We start from the raw sequence: 9,258 nt of genomic DNA, 5'->3' as shown, positions 1-9,258 counted from the left end.
GGAGGAGAGCCCTGAAATTTTAACCTGGAATCCCTTTGAGGAGGCAACAATGGAAATCATTGGGACTGAGAGCATAGAGAGTGAGGGAGGGCAAATTATGGGGGAATAGCCCATTCATGCTCTTGATATTTACAATCCCCCTACTGAATCATTCAGTTTAATCAGCGTCAAACAGGCATGCACTGCAGCAGGACACCATGGCACACAGTATACTGCTATTTAAATGGGTGCCATGCAGTGAGCATTTTAGCACATGCTCCTATTGGGGGGAGCCTGAACTGCTAATGGGCCGGAACAAGATAGCACATTTTTGCACCCTCGGTCACTCACTCCACTAGTCATAAGCATTAGCACGGGTACATCTTCCCTGGAGGATTTAGGGAGTCAGCTTGGGGAGGGAGAACTGGGTGGATCACTGAGCATGAGTAATGAGCAGAAATGGTGAAGGCAGGGGAGGAGCAGAAACCTGCTGGCCAGCTTATGCTAATACTTAGCATCCTGCAAAGTCTGGCAATGACCATGGAGGAGTTCATTGATAGCATCTGAATAATCATGAAGGAAGGCTTATCAGCATTGCAATCCAAGTGAAGCCAAGGGTAACTCCATGGGCATCTGCTGTGGAGCTCCCAGTGAAACAGGTCCTAAATACTATGAGGGAAATCTCTCATGAATGTTCACACTGATTGTTATGGAGGCAATGTCCAGTTCCACCATTCACGGAGATCAGATATCGAAAGCCACGACTTCACTGGTTTCATTGGCCTCATTGCTGCCTTTAGGTCACCTAAGTGAACCTTGCATTAATAAGGGCATCCCTGGCACTTAGGTTGCACCAATGGACCCATGTCACAAATACATGCAACAGCCACTCTTCCTGCCCCCCAACACCCCCAATGCCACTGACACAAAGAAGTCATGCAAACAACCAACCAGCCCTTGAACATCCCCCGATTGGACCCCATCAATTAATGTCTTCCCATTCATCATCAAACAAGTTAAAAAGAGACTTGCCACCCAGCACCCAAGAATGGACAAGGCAGGAAAGTGGTGCAAAAGAATAATAATTACGTGTTTTAACTAAAGAACAGAAACTTAACAACATTTCATTCTCTCATACATCCATGTGCAGACCCCTGTGCAACTACAAAGCTTTACTCTTCCTGTTCCTACCGCTCCTACATGGTGCAACCCCTGTGGCTTGAGCAGAGGTAGAGGCAGGCTGCTCAGATCCCTGCTCTGACTGCTGAGATGCTCTTGGCCAACAACCTCTGGGTTTTGGAGCCCATGAGGGCCTTGGCAAAGACTGCTCCACCTGCCCCAGGGGCAGACTTGGCCATCGTGAGACAAGGCAGTGTGTTGGGTACTGACTGATGGCGGTGGGGTCAACGGGTGAGACGTGGAAGCTCTTTGAGTGGAATCCCCACTTCCATGTCTCCTTTCACCATCATCCCTCTCATGTCCCAGCCTCATTTCACTGCTAGCACTCTGCTGGAGAACAGTTTGGTGCAAGTCAGTGTGGCTCTGTCAGGCCAAGGCTAAGGTATCTGTCATCCTATTTAAGGTGGCAGTCATGTTGTCATCCAGAGTCTGTACGTCTGTGGTCAAGGCATGTATGGACTCATTTAAGTTAAGAACATAAGAACATAAAAAATAGGAGCAGGAGTAGGCCAATCGGCCCCTCGAGCCTGCTCCGCCATTCAATAAGATCACGGCTGATCTGATCCTAACCGCCAATCTACTATCACAGAACCATCTCCTGAATCTAACAGAATTAGACACACGAAATAGGAGCAGGATCAGGCTACACGGCCCCTGGGCCCGCTCCGCTACCCACAGGGCCATGTCCGATCCGAACCTAGACTCATGTCCAAATTCCTGCCCGCTCCCCGTAACCCTTAATTCCCTTTACTTCTAGGAAACTGTCTATTTCTGTTTTAAATTTATGTAATGATGTAGCTTCTACAGCTTTTTGGGGCAGCATATCCCATGGACCTACCACCCTCTGAGTGAAGTAGTTCCTCCTCATCTCAGTTTTGAAAGAGCAGCCCCTTATTCTAAGACTATGCCCCCTAGTTCTAGTTTCACCCATCATCGGGAACATCCTCCCCGCATCCACCCGATCCAACCCCTTCACAATCTTATATGTTTCAATAAGATCGCCTCTCATTCTTCTGAACTCCAATGAGTAGAGTCCCAATCTACTCAACCTCTCCTCATATGTCCATCCCCTCATCCCCGGGATTAACCGAGTGAACCTTCTTTGTACTGACTCGAGAGCAAGTATGTCTTTTCTTAAGTATGGACACCAAAACTGTATGCAGTATTCCAGGTGCGGTCTCACCAATACCTTGTACAACTGAAGCAATACCTCCCTATTTTTATATTCTATCCCCCTAGCAATGAAAGCCAACATTCCATTGGCCTTCTTAATCACTTGCTGCACCTGCATACTAACCTTTTGAGTTTTGTGCACCAGGACCCCCAGATCCCTTCATACTTCAGGACTTTCCAGTTTCTTGCCATTAAGATAATAACTTGCTGTACGATTTTTGTATTCCATCTGCCAAATCTCTGCCCACTTACTTAGCCTGCCTATGTCCCCTTGCAGGTTTTTTATGTCCTCCTCACTCACTACTTTCCCTCCCACCTTAGTATCATCTGCAAACTTTGATATGTTACACTCGGTCCCCTCCTCCAAATCATTAATATAGATTGGGGAGTTGGGGACCCAGCACTGACCCCTGCGGAACACCACTAGTTACTGATTACCAGTCTGAGAATGAAGCATTTATCCCAACTCTCTGCCTTCTGTTAGATAGCCAATCCTCTATCCATGCCAGAATATTACCCCCATCCCGTGATTTTTTATCTTAAGCAATAATCTTTTGTGTGGCACCTTGTCAAATGCCTTTTGGAAGTGTAAATACACTACGTCCACTGGTTCCCCTTTATCCACCCTATATGTTACTTCCTCAAAGAACTCCAGCAAATTTGTCAAACATGACTTCCCCTTCATAAAACCATGCTGACTTTGTCCTATTAAATTATGATTATCCAAATGTCCTGTTACTGTCTCCTTAATAATGGACTCCAAAATGTTACCTACCACAGATGTTAGGCTAACCGGTCTATAGTTTCCAGCCTTCTGTCTACTGCCCTTTTTAAATAAGGGTGTTACATTAGCAGTTTTCCAGTCAGCCGGGACCTTTGCTGATTCCAGGGAGTTTTGGAAAATTATTACAAATGCATCCACAATCCCTACCGCCACTTCCCTCAAGACCCTAGGATGTAAGCCATCAGGTCCAGGTGATTTATCTGCCTTGAGTCCCATTATTTTACTGAGTACCACTTCCTTAGTGATTTTGATCGTGTTTAGCTCCTCCCCCCCATAGCCCCCTGTTTGTGCAGTGTTGGAATATTCTTAGTGTCCTCTACTGTAAAGACTGATACAAAATATTCATTCAGTGTTCCACGGACCTGGCCACACTATCCATGCAAGAACACATTATCACAATGCCCTGGAGCTTTACCCTCCGACGTGGATTCTCCACGACTGTCCCTCCCACCACCATCTGCTCTTGCTGACTTGTGAAGTGTGAGTCACCAGGTGAAAATCCAACACTCTGTCTACATGGTCCCGCCTAAGTGTGAGTTTCTGAGATGGTGCAGGGTCAGAATAAGTCCTGTGATGGTTCACCCTCAGAAGGACTCAGCTCCTCTGAGGAATCGTCGTCTGTGACCTCCACCGACTTTAGCTGCACACCTGAAGGCCCCGTGGAAGATAAAAGACATGAATGAGTTGTGGCAAGGTAAGAATGTTGCAACTTATCATTGTGAAGATGATCATATTTCGCTCGCTGTTAAAATCAATTCAACATGACTGAGTGCCACATGATATGTGAGTCGCTGATATTTAATTGTGTCACCAGGTAGCTGGGAGGTCCCCATCTCTCCATCTCTGACGGTCAGGGATTCCGAAACTCAACTTATCTCCAGCACCTCTTCCTCTGCACTTGTGAGCTGGGAAATGTGTGGAGGCCCACCTTCAGTTCTCTCCCTATCCCGTGTGTTCTGTGCTCTCATCTCCTGCAATGGGGGAAATAACAGACCTATGAATGAGTGTAATGGCATGTGTTCAAGCGATGGATGGAGTTCATTTGGTGAGGGTGACTATCAGAGGCATAATTTTGCATGAGGATGAGGGTGAGTGGCAGTGGATAGATGGGGCTATGAGGAAGTGCACAGAAAGAGAAGGATGGGTGCTTGTGCAAGGTAAGTGGGTGTGAGGAGTGATGTGCTGGAGTAGACTTGACAAGTGAGGGGTGGGGTGTTGTGTACAGCCGGATGTGAGAGAATGGGTTAAAAATTGCAGGACTCATTAAAAAAAATTTCTGTCAGTTTCTTGCCCACCGGCAGCCTGATTGATAGGTTAGAGGCCTGTTGGGCGGGCAGAAGGCCCCAGCCGAGGAGTGGTAGGTCTAGCGGGGGTGGGGGGGGCTCGATTGTGGGGGATGGGGGTCGGATCGCGGGCGGTCCAATAGCGGTCCGGGGGTCTACACTCCTGCTGTTGACCACCTCGGCCACCTCCTTGGTCCACACCTTCTTGTTTTCACCAGCACAGTTCTTCCTCCCGTTGCTGGGGAAGAGTAACTCCCTCCGGCTCCTCACAGCCCCCAGTAGCACATCCAGGGAGGCATCATTGAAACGCGGCAAAGCCTTTGCCCATTTCAAATCCATTCTTGAAAATCCTCCTCTCTTCTTCCCAACTCCTCCATCTGCATCTTCGGATTGGCCCTTTAAATACTAATGTTGAGATCATGTCACGCGGGTCCTCATCACACCCGCTGCCACACAATGGACGCCAAACCAGGAAGTAAAATGCTAATGAGCTGGCTCAGTTAAAAAGTCACTGACAGATGGGCTTAACTTACTTCCTGGTTTCCCATGTGATATCGGCCCTTTACGCTCCTAACGCGGCTCCAAGTAAATATCGGGGCCATTATCTGGATTTTAGCCCAGAGGCGTGTTCTGTGCAGGGTGGCTGTTTTGAGGTCGAGAAACCTGGAAGAACGGGTTCCCGAATGTCCTGCAGTTTTTAATTGGGCGGGAACTCCTACAGCACAAGGCCCCAGCCAAAGAGAGGTAGGTCTAGGGGGGTTCGGGGGCTTGATGTGGGGTGGGGGGGTCCGATCGTGGGGTGTCCGATGGTGAAGGGGGTCAGATGGTTGTGGGGTGGGGGGGGTGATCATGGGTGGGGGTCCAATAGTGGTCGGGGGAATCTGATGTTGGTCAGGGGGGTCCGATGGCGGTCGGGGGGGGTTCGATGTTGGCGGGGGGGGTTGGGAGCAAACAGACCACAGGTGGGGGAGGGGGGAATTACTGGGTAGCTTGTTGGGCCAGGAGAAAACACTCCTGCTCTTCCTGACCCACAAGCAGTTCTATAAAGGCACTTATCTCATGGATCCACCCCTTCTCGCTTCCTTTCACCTGCCGGGTTTCCCAAGGCCTTGGAAACCTGACCAGCCTCATTATCATATTTAAATAACCAACCTGCCTCCCGCAAGCGGATACGCCGCCTGCCCGTTGTCCCGCCTCCATTAAAATCGGAAGTGGCTGGGTTCGAGGCGGGTTAGTTTCCTGTTTCAGATTTTTTGCATTTTAACCTCTGACCTGACCCCAACCCCATTTTGGGGAGTCAAGATTCAGCCTATTGTTTCTACTGCGAAAGATTGTTTTTACTGCAAGTCAGTAACAAGGGGACATAAACGCAGGGTTATCACCAGACAGAAAAAGGGAGGAAATTCAAAGAAATAACAACAGAAAATGCTGGAAATACTCAGCAGGCCAGGCAGCAATGTTTTCACACAAGGAATTCTTTACTGTAAATGGCTATTGAGGCAGGTACTGTAACATAATTGATAAAGTAATTAAATAATAATTTGAAAAGAAAGAATATGGAAGGGAAGGGAAGTGTCATTCAAGTGTCCAATTGATGAGCTAGCACTGGCACGATGGGCTGAATGGCCCCTATCTACGTTAAATTCTAAGATTCTATGAGAAAATAGCTCTCCACTTCTCTGCTGACTGATGTTCTTTGTCTTGCTTGTTAGAGAGACATTATCAAGGACACCACCATGAATTCTGACTGAATGACGCCGCAGGATAAGAATTTAATTATATATTTCCAACAAATATAACATGACTGTCCAATTAGTGTCTTCACTGTAATTTTCAGAATGGCTGTAAATGTGATAATCACAGGGCTGTGACTTTCTGGGACTGTAAACTTTCACCCTGAAAGCAGCTGTTCTGCACATGTGCTGATTGCCCCTTTTCACCTTCAGACACTGAACCAACATTTCTCTCCTGGAGAAACCGCAAAAGCCAGCTTTCCCTGAGCTAATCTTTTAGCTTATATAAGGAATGCAGAAGATTATGGTTTTAGCAGAGCAGATCAAATACTCGTCCCACTGTAGAATACAGTACTCTGAGGAATTCTAATGGGAAGCAAATGTTAAGGTGACTTTTTTGCAAAGGTATTTTAGATTAATTGGCCAGTAACATTGCTCAAATACACTGCTAGTTTTATGTACTTGCTGCTTATCTGTTGATATAAGACAGGACTCCACAATTTGAAGCGAATGAGACCTCCACAGTGATATTGGCAGTTGAGGCTATAGAGGCTTCTGCTATGGGCAGCAAGTGGTCTGTTTGGTTTCCATCCCGATGGAGATGGAATATCTGCTCTGTCAGCTGCAGCTCAGTGGGTAGCACCCTCCGCCTCTGAGTCAGAAGGTTGTGGGTTCAAGTCCCACTCCTGAGACTTGAGCACAAAAATCTAGGCTGACACTCCAGTGCAATACTGAGAGAGTGCTGCAGTGTTGAAGGTGCCGTCTTTCAGATGAGATATTAAACCGAGGCCCCGTCTGTTCTCTCAGGGGGACGTAAAAGATCCCATGGCACTATTTCAAAGAAGAGCAGTGGAGTTAACCCTGGTGTCCTGGCCAATATTTTTCCCTCAATCAACATAACAAAAACAGATTATCTGATCATTATCACATTGCTGTTTGTGGGAGCTTGCTGTGCGCAGATTGGCTGCTGCATTTCCTACATTACAGCAGTGACTATACTTCACAAAGTACTTAATTGGCTGTAAAGTGCTTTGAACGTCTGGTGGTCGTGAAAGGCACTGTATAAATGCAAAAGGACAAAGAGAGTTACATAAGAACAGAAGAAATAGGAGCAGGAGTAGGCCATACGGCCCCTCAAGACTGCTCTGGCATTCAATAAGATCATGGCTGATCTTCTACCCCATCTCCACTTTCCTGCACTATCCCCATATCTCTTGATTCCTATAATATCCAAATATCTATCGATCTCTGTCTTGAATATACTCAATGACTGAGCCTCCACATCCCTCTGGGATAGAGAATTTCAAAGATTCACCACCCTCTGAGTGAAGACATTTCTCCTCATCTCAGTCCTAAATGGCCGACCCCTTATTCTGAGACTGTGACCTCTGGTTCAAGACTCCCCAGCCAGAGGAAACATCCTCCCTGTATCTACCCTATCAAGCCCTGTAAGAATTTGTATGTTTCAATGAGACCACCGCTCATTCTTCTAAACTCCAGAGAATATAGGCCTAGTCTACTCAATCTCTCCTCATAGGACAATCGCCCCATCCCAGGAACCAGTCTGGTGACCTAAGGAGACCAAAACTGTACACAATACTCCGGGTGTGGTCTCACCAGGGCCCTATATAATTGCAGTAAGACATCTTTACTCTTATACTCAAATCCTCTTGTAATAAAAGCCAACATACCATTTACTTTCCTAATTGCTTGCTGTACCTGCATGTTAACTTTCAGTGATTCGTGTACAAGGATACCCATGTCCCTCTGAACACCAACGTTTCCCAATCTCTCACCATTTAGAAAATTCTCTGCTTTCTTTTTTTCCTACCAAAGTGGTTAACTTCACACTTCTCCACATTATATTCCATTTGCCATGTTATTGCCCACTCACTTAGCCTGTCTATATCCCCTTGAAGCCTCCTTGCATCCTCCTCACAACTTACATTCCCACCCAGCTATGAATCATTAGCAAACTTGGTTATATTACATTTGGACCTCTGATCCAAATCATTGATATAGATTGTGAATAGCTGAGACCCAAGCATTGATCGTTGTTGTAGTGTCCGAGGATCAATAATACTCAGACTGCAGGAGAACAATAAAACAGGTATTTACTGAACAGAGAGTAATTCAAGACTGAAATACAGAAGCCTGCTATGGCTTTATATACAGGGGTGGTCACTGCCGGTACTGCAGTATAGAATCAGTTCTTCTCTTAAAGGCACATACACAACAATTCCTCCCCTTTTAGATAAACAGTACATAACATTCATTTAACAACTAAATAATAACTAATTACAATTACAATTTTCTCTGTACTATATACATCAACTGAAATAATCATTTATAAGTTCAGTCTTTGAGGAGGCTTCCTGATCCTGACTGGATAGCGCCTTTCTCGAGTATCCTGTTCTTGCGGCGGAGTTGATTCTGGCTCATTGTCATTGGTTGGTTCGTCAGCTTCCAATACCACTGCTTCTGAGGTAGACGCAATCTGTACTTCGGGTTGATTACCCCAACCAGAAACCCTGGATGAACGGAGAGGTCCGCTCACTGTTGAAAGCACGCGACGCAGCATTTAAATCTGGCGACGCGGCGGCTTACAGTGCAGCTAGGACCAACCTAAAAAAGGGTATCAGGACTGCCAAAAGGAAACAGACACTGCGGATAGAGGATCACTTCCGCAACAACTCGGACCCCCGGCGCATGTGGCAAGGCATCCAGTCCATCACTGACTACAAGGGCAAAAACACCAGCCCCCCGGTTAGCGATGCCTCCCTTCCGGAGGAGCTTAACAACTTCTACGCTCGCTTCGACAGGGACAACAGGGAGCCGGCTACCAAAGCCTTGCCACCCCTGGAAGACCAGGTGCTCACTCTGTCGACCTCCGACGTAAGGGGTGTTCTACGCGGAGTGAACACACGAAAGGCTGCTGGACCGGATAGCATCCCTGGACGGGTACTCAAGGAATGTGCTGATCAGCTGGCTGATGTCTTCACCGCCATCTTCAATCTGTCATTGGCCCAGGCAGTAGTCCCTACATGCTTCAAGACCGCTACCATTATTCCTGTGCCAAAACAAACGGCTGTGACGTGCCTGAACGACTATCGACCTGTCGCACTCA

General features: G+C 47.0%; 1 pseudogene; it reads right to left on the bottom strand.

The window, feature by feature from the left end:
- Positions 1–1,141: 1,141 nt before the first annotated feature.
- Positions 1,142–4,737, bottom strand: LOC147115121 (uncharacterized; annotated as a pseudogene).
- Between the last annotated feature and the right edge of the window lie 4,521 nt (positions 4,738–9,258).

The sequence above is a fragment of the Somniosus microcephalus genome, chromosome 7, assembly GCF_052327205.1.
Source record: "Somniosus microcephalus isolate GS21.2 chromosome 7, FLI_Smic_1.0, whole genome shotgun sequence".
Lineage (NCBI taxonomy): Eukaryota > Metazoa > Chordata > Chondrichthyes > Squaliformes > Somniosidae > Somniosus > Somniosus microcephalus.
The sequence above is the reverse complement of the archived record's forward strand: the minus strand, read 5'-3'. Positions and strand labels throughout refer to the sequence as shown.